Here is a 17,149-nt window from a genome sequence, read left to right on the forward strand (position 1 = left end):
ATACTCACTGTGCTAGGGTGTTTACAAACCTCATTCTAGCATTTGGGTCTAACTCTGGACTTAACCTATCCTGACATTACAAACAGGCCTATAATGGACCCTGGTGAGTTATCCAGAGCTGTGGCTCTACAGGGACAGCTTCTTGGAACCCACTCTGCACACCTGCAATCCCTGGATTCTAAGTTGGATCAAATTACTGCTCTTTTGCATAATCTCTCTCCACCTTCACAAGTCTCTGCAACTCCTGTTGTTCCTGCGGCCAGTTCTAACCCTGCATTTAATCCGCCACAACCTGCAGAACAGTTAATTCCCAGAATTCCGTTACCGGATAAATATGACGGCAACACTGAAGACTGTCGAGGATTTCTTAATCAGTGCCACTTTCACTTCAGAAATAATCCTCTGATGTTTGTTTCCTCTTCCTCCAAGATCACTTTTTTGATTTCTCTTATGAAAGCTAAATCCTTGGCTTGGGTTTCTCCACTGTTGGAAAAAGATGATCCTTTGCTCCACGATATTGACACTTTTGTATTCATATCTTCTTCCGTGTTTGATAAAGCTGGAAGGTCAGCGGCTGCCGAAGCAGGACTTTTAGATTTAAGGCAGGGTTCTCTTTCTGTAGCACAATATGCTATAGAATTCCGGACTTTAGCTGCTGAAACTATGTGGAATCATGGGGCCCTGCGTGCAGCGTTTCGTAAAGGTCTTTGTGATCGTTTAAAAGACAAACTGGTTTATAGGGATCTTCCTGATTCTCTAGAAGAACTCATCAATTTATGTATCAAGTTAGATGCTCGTTACTCTGAGCGTCTCCATGAACGTGACCGTAACAGAAGATCCTTTATCAAATCTACTTTCCGTCCTATGTCTTGTTCACCAAACCTTCCTGCTCCGAATACTTCTATCTCTGAATCAAGTGAACCCATGGAGGTTGGTGCAATTAAGTTATCTGAAGCTGAACGTCTCAGAAGGCGTAATCTTGGACTATATCTTTACTGTGGTATTAAGGGGCATATGTTAAAAGATTGTCCAACCAGTCCAGTAAAAGCCAGGGCTTAACTCCAGAAAGAGGGACTGAGTTAAGCCAAAGATCTTTTCCTACCCTCAATTCCAAGCTGTTTGTTCCAGTCACCTTCCGTTTTGGCAACACCAAATTCCAGGCTCAAGCACTCATCGATTCTGGAGCCGCAGGAATGTTTATGGATTCGGATTTTGTCAATTCCTTTCGGATTCCTTTGCTTTCCAAGAGCCAAGTAATTAAAGTCACTACTGTCAGTGGTCAACCCTTAGGTTCTGGGATCATTCAATATTCTACGATACCACTTCTCATGTCTGTAGGAGTACTTCATTCGGAAACCATCTGTTTTGACATCATCTCTTCTCCTCAGTTTCCTTTAATTTTGGGACTTCCTTGGCTTCAACTTCATGATCCGTTTTTTTCCTGGTCTAAAGGGGAACTTGTTACTTGGGGATCTTCTTGTTTCAAACAGTGTCTTCAGAATACTCCCAAACCTTCTAGTACAGTTGTGGCAGTTTTGGACATTCCTGATTCCTTGCCTGTACAATATCATTCTTTTTGTGATGTCTTTTCTAAGAAAGATGCTGAAATATTACCTCCACACCGGACCTTTGATTGTCCCATTGACCTACTACCTGGAGCACCTCTTCCTAAGGGTAAAACATACCCACTTTCTCGTCAAGAAAATGTTTCACTCGAAGAATACATCAAGGATAATTTGGCCCGAGGTTTTATTCGCCCTTCTTCCTCTCCGGTAGGAGCAGGTTTTTTCTTTGTTGAAAAAAAAGATGGAGGTGTTCGTCCTTGCATTGACTATCGTGCTCTTAATCAGATTACAATCAAGAATTGTTATCCTCTTCCTCTCATTCCTGAATTGTTTGATCGTCTCCAGGGTGCTTCCAACTTTACCAAATTGGATCTTCATGGGGCATATAATTTGGTCAGGATTCGTAAAGGGGACGAGTGGAAAACAGCCTTCAACACTAGATTCGGACACTATGAATATTTAGTTATACCTTTTGGGTTATGCAATGCCCCTGCAGTTTTTAAACATTTTGTTAATAAAATATTCAGAGACTATCTTAATCAATTCGTCATTATCTATCTTGATGATATTTTTATTTATTCTCTGACTTTACAGGATCACGTTCATCATGTTAAACTAGTACTCCAGAGATTACGTGAAAATTCTCTCTTTGCCAAGCTTGAAAAGTGCTCTTTCCATCAAGAATCTATTCATTTCTTGGGCTACATCATTTCACCGTCTGGATTTAAGATGGATTCTGACAAACTGTCGGCTATTATAGATTGGCCTAGACCAACTTCCTTAAAATCTCTTCAGAGATTTCTGGGGTTTGCCAATTACTACCGTAAATTCATAAAGGACTTTGCTAACATCTCGGCACCTCTTACAGCTCTTACTAAGAAGGGTCAGGATTGCAAGCATTGGTCTGATAAAGCCTTACAGGCCTTTGAATCTTTGAAGTCTGCATTTACTTCAGCTCCTATTCTTTGCCATCCAGTTCCGAGTCTCCAATTCATCCTTGAAGTGGATGCTTCTCTGATCGCCGCTGGGGCTGTGCTATCTCAGCGAAATCCTGTTACTAGCAAAATTCTTCCTGTGGGGTTCTTCTCCAAGAAGTTTAAGTCTTCAGAACTGAATTATGACGTCGGTAACAAAGAACTGTTAGCTATTAAGATGGCTTTGGAAGAATGGAGACATCTGCTTGAAGGCACGGTTCAACCATTTCTTATTCTCACGGATCATAAAAATCTTCTGTATCTTCATACTGCTAAACGTCTCAACTCACGTCAAGCCCAATGAGCTCTGTTCTTTTCCAGATTTAATTTTGTCCTCTCTTATATTCCTGGTTCTAAGAACACTAAAGCGGATGCTTTATCCAGACAATTTCTGGCCTCTGATTCTACATTATTGGATTCTGAACCCATTCTCCGTCCCGCTAAAGTTCTAGCTCAGTTGTCTACTTTTCCTTTCCAAGCATTACAGTCTGCTCAAGCCTCTATTCCTTCCTCCTATAACATACCTCCTGGGATCTTGTTTGTACCTACTGAATTCCGCCTCAAACTTCTTCGTTGGGCTCATGATAATATTTTGTCTGGACATCCAGGAGTACGTAATACTTTGTGGAAACTCAAACAACATGTCTGGTGGCCTTCTATGGTCAAAGATGTCAAGGATTATGTTGCAGCTTGTAATTCCTGTACCTCTAATAAACAGTCTTCTTGTTTACCTCTTGGACTCTTACAACCTCTACTTGTTCCATATTATCCCTGGTCTCATGTTTCCATGGACTTTATTACAGACCTTCCTAATTCTGCCGGAAACAAGACCATATGGGTTGTGGTAGACAGATTTTCCAAAGCAGCTCATTTTGTTCCTTTACCTGGATTACCATATGCCCAGAAACTCGCTGAACTGTTTATACTCCATATCACCAGATTACATGGTTTTCCTTTGGACATTGTTTCTGATCGAGGAGTTCCATTTGTCTCAAGATTCTGGAAATCTCAATGCAAACAGTTTGGAGTTACCATATCTCTTTCTACTGCCCATCATCCTCAATCCAACGGTCAAACTGAGCGGGTAAACCAATCTCTTGAATCCTATCTCAGGCACTATGTTAATCATCAGCACTCCAATTGGTCTCAGCTTCTTCCTTTAGCAGAACTTGCTTACAATTCCCGTTTCAATTCTTCTTTATAGACTTCTCCTTTCAAGGCAGCCTATGGATTTGTACCTAGAACTTTTCCTATGTCTTCTGGGGGTTCTGGAGTTCCTGGAGCAGATCGAACTGTGAAGAATCTCTGTAAACACAGGAAGAAGATTCGGGAAATTCTTCTCCTATCTTCTCAAAAGTATAAACGATTTGCTGATCACAAATGCGGTAAGGCACCTTCATTTCGCACTGGAGACAAAGTTTGGATATCCACCAGATTCATTTGACTCAAACAACCTTGTGCTAAATTGGGTCCTAAATACATTAGACCATTTAGGATTGTTTCCAAAGTATGTTCTACTGCCTACAGGGTGGCTTTACCGGACACCCTGAAGATTCATCCTGTATTTCACGTATCTCTTCTTAAACCGGCAGTCTCTAACCGGTTTTCCACCAAATGTAAAGTTCCCTCTCCGTTTCTTATGGATGGTACTTCAGAATTCGAGATCAGTCAAATTCTTGATTCCAAATTAAGGGGTAACCGTTTATATTATTTGGTCCATTGGAAGGGATATCCCATCACTGAACGTTCCTGGGAACCTGCTTCTCATGTCTGTGCCTCTGCTTTGATCAAACAGTTCCACGCCCAGAATCCTTCAAAACCTGTTCGGGTTCCCCAGAGGGGTCCTTGAGGAGGGGGCACTGTCGCGATCGTTCTGCTGATCGCTTCCTCTTCTTTGTCTGTTTCAGCGCGGTAGCGCTTCCTTGGTTGCCTAGCAACCCTGTTTGGCACCGGCCCCTTCTGCTGACGTCAGAAGGGCTTCTTATTCCGGCGTCTCCTCTCCTCGGTGCCTGTTTGTTCTCATTACCTGGCTTGTGAGTACTTTTTGAACTTCTTGTTTGACTTCAACCCTGCTTAACCCCTACCTGCCTGATACCTGATAACTGGAACTTTGCTTGTTTGATAATTCTACTGGTTAACCCCAAACTGCCTGATTACACGTTGCTGGACATTGCTTGTTTGACAATTCTACTGGTTAACCCCAAACTGCCTGATTACACATTGCTGGATATTGCTTGTTTGATAATTCTACTGGTTAACCCCAAACTGCCTGATTACACGTTGCTGGACATTGCTTGTTTGATAATTCTAATGGTTAACCCCAAACTGCCTGATTACACATTGCTGGACATTGCTTGTTTGATAATTCTACTGGTTAACCCCAAACTGCCTGATTACACGTTGCTGGACATTGCTTGTTTGACAATTCTACTGGTTAACCCCAAACTGCCTGATTACACGTTTCTGGACATTGCTTGTTTGATAACTCTATTGGTTAACCCTTATCTGCCTGATTACACGTTGCTGGACATTGCTTGCTTGATTACTCTACTGGTTAACCCCTACCTGCCTGATTACACGTTGCTGGATATTGCTTGCCTGATTACTCTTTTGGTTAACCCTATCTACATGAAGTTTCTTCTCCTGACCCTGCTGTGCCAACTTCCAGTTTATTTCAGTGAGTATATTACTGTAGCTGTCGCAGGGTCAGTTCCTGGTATATACTCACTGTGCTAGGGTGTTTACAAACCTCATTCTAGCATTTGGGTCTTTTAGCATTTCTGTAATTTAGTGGGGGGTTTTGTACTTTAGTTAATTTTATTTAATTGTAATTAGTTTTATTTAATTGTAGTTAATTTATTTAATTATTTTAATGATAGTGTAGTGTTAGGTGTAATTGTTACTTAGGTTAGGTTTTATATTACAGGTAAATTTGTATTTATTTTAGCTATGTAGTTATTAAATAGTTAATAACTATTTAATAACTATTTTACCTAGTTAAAATAAATACAAACTTGCCTGAAAAATAAAAAAAAATCCTAAAATAGCTACAATGTAACTATTAGTTATTTTGTAGCTATCTTAGGGTTTATTTTACAGGTAAGTATTTAGTTTTAAATAGGAATAATTTAGTTAATTATAGTAATATTTATTTAGAGTTATTTAAATTATATTTAAGTTAGGGGGGTGTTAGGGTTAGGGTTAGACTTAGGTTTAGTGGTTAATATGTTTATTATAGTGGCGGCGGTGTAGGGGGGGCAGATTAGGGGTTAATAAATATAATGTAGGTGGCTTTGGGCTCCGGGAGCGGCAGTTTAGGGGTTAATCAATTTATTTAGTTGCGGCGGGGTCCGGGATCGACAGGATAGGGGTTAATAATTTTATGTAGATGGCGGCGGTATAGGGGGCGGCAGATTAGGGGTTAATAGGTATAAAGTAGGTAGCGGCGGGGTCCGGGAGCGGCGGTTTAGGGGTTAATACATTTATTAGAGTTGAGGCGGGGTCCGGGAGCGGCGGTTTAGGGTTAATAAGTATAATGTAGGTGGCGGTGGTGTAGGGGGGGCAGATTAGGGATGTTTAGACTCGGGGTACATGTTAAGGTGTTAGGTGTAGACGTTCCCATAGGAATCAATGTGATATCGGGCAGCAGCGAACATGAACTTTCGCTGCTGTCAGACTCCCATTGATTCCTATGGTATTCGCCGCCTCCAGCGTACCTGGTAGTTCTTTGATAACTTCCAAAAGTAGTCAGATTGTGCCGAACTTGCGTTCAGAACATCTGGAGTGACGTAACCATCGATCTGTGTCGGACTGAGTCCGGCGGATCGTATGTTACGTCACTAAATTCTACTTTTGCCGGTCTGTAGGGTTTGATATCTACGGCGAATCAGGCTCGCCACAAATACGCGGCGGAATTCCAGCGTATTTGCGGTTGACAGCTTGATAAATAGAGGCCTAAGTCTGATAAAGGGGTAAGATCCCAAAAACCTCACATCCTACTTTTTGTGCACATTAAAGCACATTTGAAAAATGTCCAGAGAGTGCGTGCCTGTGTTGGATATACAGTTATATATAGAAATATCTATTAAAAAATAAACATTTAATTTTTCTATGTGAAGCTAGATTAAGTGTGGTGTACTATTTAATGCTCCCGCACGTGCCTTAACTGCGCTAGAAGCAAGCCTTTTGTGCGCGTCAGGTAGCTCACGTATTACAAGTTGAAAGTAAAAAGCGGAAGTTAGAATATTGCGACCATGTTAACGTTTCCCCCAATAGAAGTCAACGGTGCAGGCAAACACAATCAAATTTTCTCAAGTGTGCTAAAACCCAATATGAAAATATTAATATTGCACATTCCAATGTTCTATCTAGCTATATATATATACCTATACATATTAAAAATACATAGAACATATTCTGCTATGTGAAGAACATTGGAATGGGAAACATTTACAGTAAATACACAGATAACACTTTACTGCATAAACATGTTTTTTCCAATGTTTTCAGCTACTTGACTGCAAAATTCTTCAATGCAAAATACTCCAATTTTTGTTTAACCCTTACACTTTACTTCAGGTCTCAAGTTTCAATAAATATTCTAGTGCAGTTTTGTCTTGCGCTCAAGTGCAACCTATAACTTTCATCTTGTAATACTTGTGCAAATTAGCACGGTTGCGATATCCATTGAAAGTATAGGCTGTGCTTGAGCATATTCGGCCAAGCTAACCCTTCTCTGGCTAGCACGCTTTACTACGGATGTGTTATTTCCAACTGGCACGCTAATGGTAGCACAGTCAAGTGAAACTGGTTATCATGTGAATGCAATCATTAGCGCACTACTTGTAAACTAGCCCTAAGTTTCCCAAGTATTTTCAGTGCTTATGTTATCGTACGTATCCTTTCATTAAACCTACCTCATCTCTCCATTATTTTGGAAATGGCTCTGTCATATAACAAGGAAAAAGAAAATTTATGCTTACCTGATAAATGTATTTCTTTTTTGACACAGAGGCCTCTAGTTATCAAGCCGTCAACCTCAAATACGCTGGAATTCCACAGCGTATTTGTGGCAAGGCTGATTCGCCTAAGTTTTCAAGCCCTGCTGCCCAGCAAAAGTAGAATATAGTGACGTAAGCTTCGATCCGCCGGACTCAGTCAGACACAGATCGATTCTTTTTTTTTTTTTTTTTATAATTTTTATTAGTAAAAGTAAAAAAAAATATTACAACATTGGCATAAAAAAAAAACAGTTCTCAAACTAGTATCCATAATACATTCTAGCAGCATTCTCATTTTTTCCTATGTTTTCATTTAAATTATAATTTCTAAAGATTCCTTCCTTTATCAAGTCAATTTGTATTTAATGAGTTCTTAACTAGATCCTTTGAAGTCTACTAAACAATCTTTTTTTCACCTGCAATTATTACATTTCTATATAGGAGTGAGAGTACAGAGGAAAAAAAAAAGACAAACTGCTTCCTCTCCCCCTCCATCCACTCAGTATACTATTGAGCTCCATTCTCCTCTAATTTGAGCTTCCAAAAAATATTCCGTATTTCCAAAAGGTTTTAAAATTTTCCTTTGGAATTCTATAGATTTACTTTTTACATATAGAGACCATTTTTCAAAGAATATTCCAATTCTATTGTCTACATCAGCCAGTGTGTCCGCTCTTTCTATGTTGATCTGTTGTATTATTATTTCCTTTAAACATCTAATCGTGGGTTTTTTTTCTTTTTTCAATCCAAAATTTAAATATTAGCTTTCTTGACAATAATATAATCATTGTTGTTAGTCTCCTTTCCTCTTTTTTGATTTCTTTAGGTGTATTAAAGATCAGGATATTCTCTAATTCTAAGATTGTTTTATTTTTAACTATTTGTGATATAAGTGTTGCTACCTGGTACCAGAATTGTCTAATTTTTGGGCATAGCCAGATATAGTGTAATATATCCGGTGTACTTTTATTACATTTTATGCACACTGGATTTGTCTCATTGTCCCATTTTGCTCTCCTTGTAGGAGTAATATAGTCATGGTGTAATAATCTTAGATTCGATTCCCTTAACCCCATATCCAATGTTGATTTCTTTACTATCTTTATACAGTTTAATATTCTTTCTTCCCCTATGTCTATATAAGTGGCCCTATCCCATTTATTTATTATGTCTCTTAGACATAGTTTTGATTCTTTTTTTATTAATTGTTTGTATATAAGTGATAGTTTATATTTTGACTTTCTGCTTCTTTCAATAATTATCTTTTCTGCTGTGCTTCTCCCTAAATTCTCCACTTCTGTCTGAATAAGATGTTTTATTTGTAAGTATGGTAAAATCTGTCCCTTAAAGGTATCCGTTTGGTCGGATAATTCTGACATAGTTTTAATTTTTCCTTTTGCCATATTCATTACATCTTTAATTTGTCTAATTATTGGGCTTCCATCTTTTTTTTAAAAGGGAAAGTAATTTCCAGGTTCAAATCTGGGATTGCCCTGTATTGGCATATACATTATGATCTATTTTCTTGTTTCTAATTGTTTATTAACTTTTTTCCATGCCCATAAGGTAGCTTTTATCATGGCATTGTTCTTTTGTTCTGTCGTTAATTCCCTTGTCGATGCAAACAACAGGAAAGTTAGCTTCATTGGGTTAGCTAATTTCTGTTCTAATTCTGGCCATACTGTCTGGCCCTTTCCCGTTATCCATTCTATTGCATATTTTGATAAAATTGCCCAGTTATAGTACTGAATATTAGGTAATCCTGCACCTCCACATTCTTGGGCAGCCTGCAGCTTCTTTAAGCTTATCCTCACGTTCTTATCTTTCCAGATGAAGTTTTTAATTATTTTATTTATACTTAATAAGTCTACCTTCTTTAATAGAAATGGTAACATTTGCATTGGATATAGTAGCCTTGGCAATATCATCATCTTGATTAGTTTTATTCTACCTGTCAAGTTTTAAATATAATTTACTCCATGTCCTTAGATCGCTTTTAATTTGCGCAAAAAGCGGGTGGTAATTTATCTTGTATGTCTTAATTGGATCGTTGTTCAGTTTAATGCCCAGGTATGTTATATAATCGTCTTCCACTTCAAATGGATATTTCGTATTATCTTTTCCTTTATGTATCCAATAAATTTTGGATTTGCAATATTAATTCTGTATCCTGACATCTCTCCATATTGTTCTATATTTAATATAATCTGGCTTATGTGCTTTTGTGGATTTGCAACAAACAGCATCAGATCATCTGCATATAAAGCTGCTTTTATCTCTAGATCTTCCATCTTAATACCAAACAGTATTTGTTTCAGTAGGTGTATTAATGGTTCTAATGATAAATCGAATAATAATGGTGATAGAGGGCAGCCTTGCCGGGTACCGCGGAGTAGTGTTATCGCGTCAGATGTTTCTCTTATTATCTGTGTTTCTGCTTTTGTATATAATTTCATAATAAATTTAAAAAATGGACCCTTAAAATTAAACTCCTTGAGTGTGGTTACAATATGTTCCCATTCGACTCTGTCGAAGGCCTTCTCTGCGTCTAACGACAGCAGGAAGGCCTCCGGCAGTTTCCCCTCTAATCTCATTTCTTTGTTTAGTCTATATTTTTCCATTATTTGTAGTATAGTCCTCACATGTGTTGTAGATGATCTTCCATTTATAAAACCAACTTGCTCTCTTCCTATGATGTCAGCTATAATATTATTCATACTTTTGGCTAGTATCTTCATGAGAATCTTATAGTCAGTATTTATTAAGGATAGGGGTCTGTAAGATTGCGGTAATGTTAAGTCTTTTCCCTCTTTTGGTATGACCACTATATTTGCAGCCTTAAAAATTTGTGGTATTGAGCCTTCCTCATTATACATGTTTGTATATATATTGTGTAGTGGATCTATTACTTTTTCTATTATTATTTTGTAAAAGTCTATGGGGAGGCCATCTGGCCCTGCTGTTTTCGCTACTGGTAAGTTCTTAATGGCGCTTAATATTTCCTCTTTCTTTATTCTTGCGTTTATCATATCTTGTTGTTCTTCCATTATCTTAGGTATTTTAATTTTCTCCCATAGGTTTTTGTTCTTATTATCGTTTGTCCTCTCTGTATTATAAAGCTTTTGGTAGTAGACTCTAAATGTTTCCATTATTGTCTCTGTTAGTACTTATCTCTTTCCCTTTTAATATGGCCTTTATGGTATTTTTAGGTTTTTTAATTTTTGTAATTGCTGCTAAGTACTTCCCAGATCTATTACCCCACCTATAACATTTTCCACTATTCCGTCTCATGTCAAGTTGTGTTTGTTCCAATATATATTCGTTTCTCTGCTTTTTAATTTGGAAGTATTTTGTCAAATTATTTTGTGTGGGTGAGCCTCTATATTCAGCATATGCTTGCGCTAGCTCTCTTGTTAACCTTCTCTCTTTTTGTATTCTTTTCTTGTTATTCTGTATTATATATGATGTGATGTCTGCCTTTAACGTCACTTTAGCTGCTTCCCAGAATGTTTGCGGTTTATTAATATATTTTATATTATTTAATCTATATTCATCCCATTTTTCATCTAAAAACTCAAATTCGGCACAATCTGACTACTTTTGGGAGCTATCAAATGACTAGCAGGTACGCTCGGCACTTTTCCGGCCCAGCGTACCTGGTTTTCAATCCGCCGCCCAGGAATCAATGGGAGTCTAACCATAGCGAAAGTTCATGTTCGCTATTGCCTGACATCCCATTGATTCCTATGGGAGCTGTCTACACCTAACCCTAACATGTACCCCGAGTCTAAACACCCCTAATCTGCCCCCCTACACTGCCGCAACTAAATAAATGTATTAACCCCTAAAACGCCGCTCCCGGAGCCCACCGCCACTCTAATAAACTTATTAACCCCTAAACCACCGCTCCCGGACCCCACCGCCACCTACATAATACCTATTAACCCCTATCCTGCCCCCCCTATACCGCCGCCACCTATAATAAATTTATTAACCACTATCCTGCCGAACCCGTACCCCGCCGCAACTAAATAAATTGTTTAACCTCTAAACCGCTGCTCCCGGACCCCGCCGTAAACTATATTAAACTTATTAACCCCTAATCTGCCCCCCCCATACACCGTCGCCACCTATAATAAATTTATTAACCCCCTATCCTGCCCCCCCTATACCTCCGCCATCTATATTAAACTTATTAATCCCTAAACCTAAGTCTAACCCTAACCCTAACACCCCCCTAACTTAAATATTATTTTAATAAATCTAAATAAAATTACTATTATTAACTAAATTAATCCTATTTAAAACTAAATACCTATAAAATAAACCCTAATATAGCTACAATATAACTAATAATTATATTAAGACTTCTATCGGATGGAAGAGCTCTTCAGCGCCCCTTGGATGATGACTTCGGCCGCTGCGGATGTCCTCTTCTGTTCCATCGGTGGTCGGCTGGATGAAGCCGGCTAAAGGTAGGATGATCTTCAGGGGGGTAGTGTTAGGTTTTTTTAAGGGAGGATTGGGTGGGTTAGAGTAGGGGTATGTGGGTGGTGGGTTTTAATGTTGGGGGGGGGTTTAACATGCAAAAGAGCTGAATACTTTGGGGCATGCCCCGCAAAAGGCCCTTTTAAGGGCTGGTAAGGTAAAAGAGCTGTTAATTTTTGTAATTTAGAATAGGGTAGGCCATTTTTTTATTTTGGGGGGCTTTGTTATTTTATTAGGTGGCTTAGATTAGGTGTAATTAGCTTAAAAATCTTGTAATATTTTTTTATTTTTTGTAACTTAGTTTTTTTTTATTTTTTGTACTTTAGTTAGTTTATTTAATTGTATTTAATTGTAGGTATTTGTAGATAATTAATTTAATTTATTTAATGATAGTGTAGTGTTAGGTTTAATTGTAACTTAGGTTAGGATTTATTTTACAGGTAATTTTGTATTTCTTTTAGCTAGGTAGTTATTAAATAGTTAATAACTATTTAATAACTATTCTACCTAGTTAAAATAAATACAAAGTTACCTGTAAAATAAATATAAATCATAAAATATCTACAATGTAATTATTAATTACATTGTAGCTATCTTAGGGTTTATTTTACAGGTAAGTATTTATTTTTAAATAGGAATAATTTAGTTAATGATAGTGTAGTGTTAGGTGTAATTGTAACTTAGGTTAGTTTTTATTTTACAGGTAAATTTGTCTTTATTTTAACTAGGTAGCTATTAAATAGTTAATAACTATTTAATAGCTATTGTGCCTAGTTAAAATAAATTCAAATTTGCCTGTAAAATGAAAATAAATCCTAAAATAGCTACAATATAATTATTAGTAATATTGTAGCTATATTAGGGTTTATTTTATAGGTAAGTATTTAGTTTTAAATAGGAATAACTAATTTAATAAGAAAAATATTTATTTAGATTTATTTAATTAATATTTAAGTTAGGGGGTGTTAGGGTGCGGGTTAGACTTAGGTTTAGGGGTTAATAATTTTATTATAGGTTGCGGCGGTATAGGGGGGGCAGGATAGGGGTTAATAAATTTATTATAGGTGGTGACGGTGTAGGGAGGGGCAGATTAGGGGTTAATAAGTTTAATATAGGTTGTGGCGGGGTTCAGGAGTGGCGGTTTAGGGGTTAAACAATTTATTTAGTTGCGGCGGGGTACGGGATCGGCAGGATAGGGGTTAATAAATTTATTATAGGTGACGGCGGTATAGGGGGGCAGGATAGGGGTTAATAGGTATTATGTGGGTGGCGACGGGGTCCGGGAGCAGTGGTTTAGGGGTTAATCAGTTTATTAGAGTGGCAGTGGGCTCAGGGAGCGGCGGTTTAGGGGTTAATACATTTATTAAAGTTGCGGCGGGGTCTAGGAGCAGCGGTTTAGGGGTTAATAACTTTATTTAGTTGCGGGGGGCTCCGGGGGTGCCGGTATAGGGGGTAGAACAGTATAGTATAGTGTGAGTGCTTAGTGACAGCTTATCAATAAAGCTGGGAAAAAGCCGAAGAGCAGCGAGATCGGATGAGTGATAACTATCCCAGTCCGCTGCTCATCACCCCGTACTTGGTGCGTGGCTTTTTGACAGCTTTTTTGATAACTTTGGCGAGCGTATTCAGGTCCGCGGCGGCGATGTGAGGCAAGCTTAGGCGAGTGTATTGGGACCGGTGATGGCAGGTAAGTAGACACGTTGATAACTAGAGGCCAATGAGTCCACGGATCATCTTAATTACTAATGGGATTTTCACCTCCTGGTGAGCAGGAGGCAGCAAAGAGCACCACAGCAAAGCTGTTAAATAGCTCCTCCCCTCCACTTCAGTCATTCGACCGAAGTTAGGGACAGAAAGGAAAAACCAAGGTGCAGAGGCATCTGAAGTTTAAAATAACCAACACCCTGTCTTACAAAAGCAGGGCGGCCGTGGACTCATCGTGTCAAAAAATAAATAAATTTATCAGGTAAGCATAAATTTTCTTTTCTTTTTAATGACACGAGTCCATGGATGACCTTAATTACTAATGGGATTCAATACCCAAGCTAGAGTACATGGATGATACGGGAGGGATAAGAATGTTTTAGGGAACCTAAACGGAAGGCAGCACTGCTTGAAGAACCTTTCTCCCAAAAGCGGCTTCAGCCGAGGCAAATGTGTCAAATTTATAGAATTTAGAAAAAGTGTGAAGAGAGGACCAAGTTGCAGCCTTGCAAATTTGTTCCACAGAAGCTTAATGTTTGAATGCCCATGAGGAAGCAACAGCCCTTGTGGATTGAGCCGTAACTCTCTCAGGAGACTGCTGTCCAGCAGTCTCATATGCAAAACGTATGATACTCTTCAGCCAAAAAGAAAGAAAAATCGCCGTAGCTTTCTGTCCCTTATGTTTTCCTGAAAAAAATCACAAACAAGGAAGACGACTGACGAAAGTCTTTAGTCGCCTGTAGGTAAAACTTTAAAGCCCGGACTACAACCAAATTGTGCAGAAGACGTTCCTTCTGAGAAAAAGGATTAGGACACAAAGAAGGAACAACAATTTCCTGATTAATGTTCCGATCATAAACAACTTTAGATAGGAATCCTAATTTGGTACATAAAACTACCTTATCTGAATGAAAAATCAGATAAGGAGACTCAAACTGTAACGCTGAGAGCTCTGAAACTCTCCAAGCGGAGGAAATAGCAACAAGAAATAGCACTTTCCAAGATAACAACTTAATATCTAAAGAATGCATGGGCTCAAACGGAGCCCCTTGAAGAACTTTGATAACTAAATTAAGACTCCATGGCGGAGTAACTGGTTTGAACACAGGCCTGATCCTGATCAAACCCTGACAAAAGAATTGCACATCTGGGAAATCTGCCAGACGTTTTTGTAACAAAATAGATAGGGCCGAGATTTGACCCTTTAGGGAACTTGTCGATAATTCCTTCTCCAAACCCTCTTGGAGAAAAGATAAAATTCTAGGAATCCTAACTCTACTCCAAGAGTAGCCCTTGGATTCACACCAGTAAAGATATTTACCCCATATCTTATGGTAAATCTTCCTAGTTACAGGCTTACGAGCCTGAATCATGGTCTCAATGACGAGTCAGAAAAGCCAAGCTTGGATAATATTAAGCATTCAATCTCCAAGCAGTAAGCTTCCGAGAAACTAGATTTGGGTCAAGGAAGGGCCCTTGAATTAGAAGGTCCTTTCTCAATGGAAGCCTCCAAGGTGGTAGAGATGACATGTCCACCAGATCTGCATACCAAATCATGTGAGGCCAAGCCGGTGCTATGAGGATCACTGAGGCCCTCTCCTGTTTGACTCAGGCAATTACCCGAGGAAGAAGAGCAAACAGAGGAAATAGGTATGCTAGACTGAAGGTCCAAGGGACTGCCAGAGCATCTATCAGTTCCGCCTTGGGGTCCCTGAACCTCGACCCGTATCTCGGAAGCTTGGCATTCTGTCGGGATGCCATGAGATCCAATTCCAGCTGACCCCACTTGAGAATCAAGCTGGAGAACACTTTCGGATGGAGTTCCCACTCCCCCAGATGAAAAGTCTGCCTGCTTAAGAAATCCGCCTCCCAATTGTCCATCCCTGAGATGTGGATCGCCGACAGACAGCAAGAGTGGGTTTCCGCCCACTGGATTATTTTGGTTACTTCAGTCATCGCTAAGGAACTCCTCGTTCCTCCTTAATGATTGATGTAAGCCACAGAAGTTATGTTGTCCGACTGGAACCAGATAAACCGGACCATGGCTAACTAGGGCCAGGCCAGAAGAGCATTGAAAATCACTCTCAGTTCCAGAATGTTTATGGGAAGAACAGACTCTGACCGAGTCCAGACTCCCTGAGCTTTTAGAGAGCCCCAGACTGCTCCCCACCCTAGAAGGCTGGCGTCTGTTGTCACAATCACCCAAGATGGTCTGCGGGGAAACAGGTTCTCTTGGAGAGATGTTCTGGAGACAACCACCATTAGAGAGAGACCCTTGTCTCCTGCACCAGTAGTATATGAGGAGACAAGTCCGCATAATCTCCGTTCCATTGCCTGAGAATGCTTAACTGCAGGGGTCTGAGATGGAACCGAGCAAACGGGATGAAGTCCATTGCCGCCACCATCAGCCCGATTAACTCCATGCACTGAGCCACTGACAGCCGAGGAGTGGACTAAAGGACTCGGCAAGTATCGATAATCTTTGATTTCTTGACTTCTGTCAGAAAAATCTTCATAGACAGGGAGTCTATTATGGTTCCTAAGAAAGTTACCCTTGTATTTGGGACTAAGGAACTCTTTTCCAAATTTACCTTCCACCTGTGAGAACGTAGGAAAGACAACACCAAGTCTGTGTGGGATCTTGCTAGTTGAAAGGATGGCGCCTGTACTAGGATGTCGTCCATATAGGCTGCCACTGCAATGCCCCGTGATCAAAGCACCGCCAACAGAGATGCCAGAACCTTTGTAAAAATTCTGGGAGCTGTGGCAAGACCGAAAGGAAGAGCCACGAACTGGAAGTGCCTGTCCAGAAAGGAAAACCTTTAGAAACTTGTGATGGTCCCTGTGAATTGGGAACATGCAGGTACATGTCCTTTAAATTCACTGTTGTCATAAATTGCCCCTCTTGGATCAAGGGAATAATGGAATAGTTTCCATCTCACTTTACCACTTCCTATCACTAACGTAGGCAAAGAGAATGACTGGAGAGGGGGGAGGGGAGGAGCTATTTAACAGCTTTGCTGTGGTGCTCTTTGTAGCCTCCTGCTGACCAGTAGGTGAATATCCCATTAGTAATTAAGATGATCCGTGGACTCATTGTGTCATTGAAAAGAAATAAGTGATTATTGGGCACTGTTCTTAAAGAGACATTAAACCACATCTTGCCTTTTGAGTAAAAATTGTACTTTGTCCTAAGCTACCTAGATAAACCAGAAAGCAAAATGGTGTAAATTGCCTAAACCAGCTATTTGAATTGTATTTGCAGGTCAAAAACCTGTTGTTGCTTTTTGTGTGTGTGTTTCAAGTTAAATGTTTACACAAAACAAGGGGTGTTAAATGTCATTTTAACTAAACTTTAACAGCCTCTGCATTCGCGCATGCACCTTTTCTCTCTCATACACCTTATACTGGCTGACAC

The sequence above is a fragment of the Bombina bombina genome, chromosome 6 (genome assembly GCF_027579735.1).
Source record: "Bombina bombina isolate aBomBom1 chromosome 6, aBomBom1.pri, whole genome shotgun sequence".
Lineage (NCBI taxonomy): Eukaryota > Metazoa > Chordata > Amphibia > Anura > Bombinatoridae > Bombina > Bombina bombina.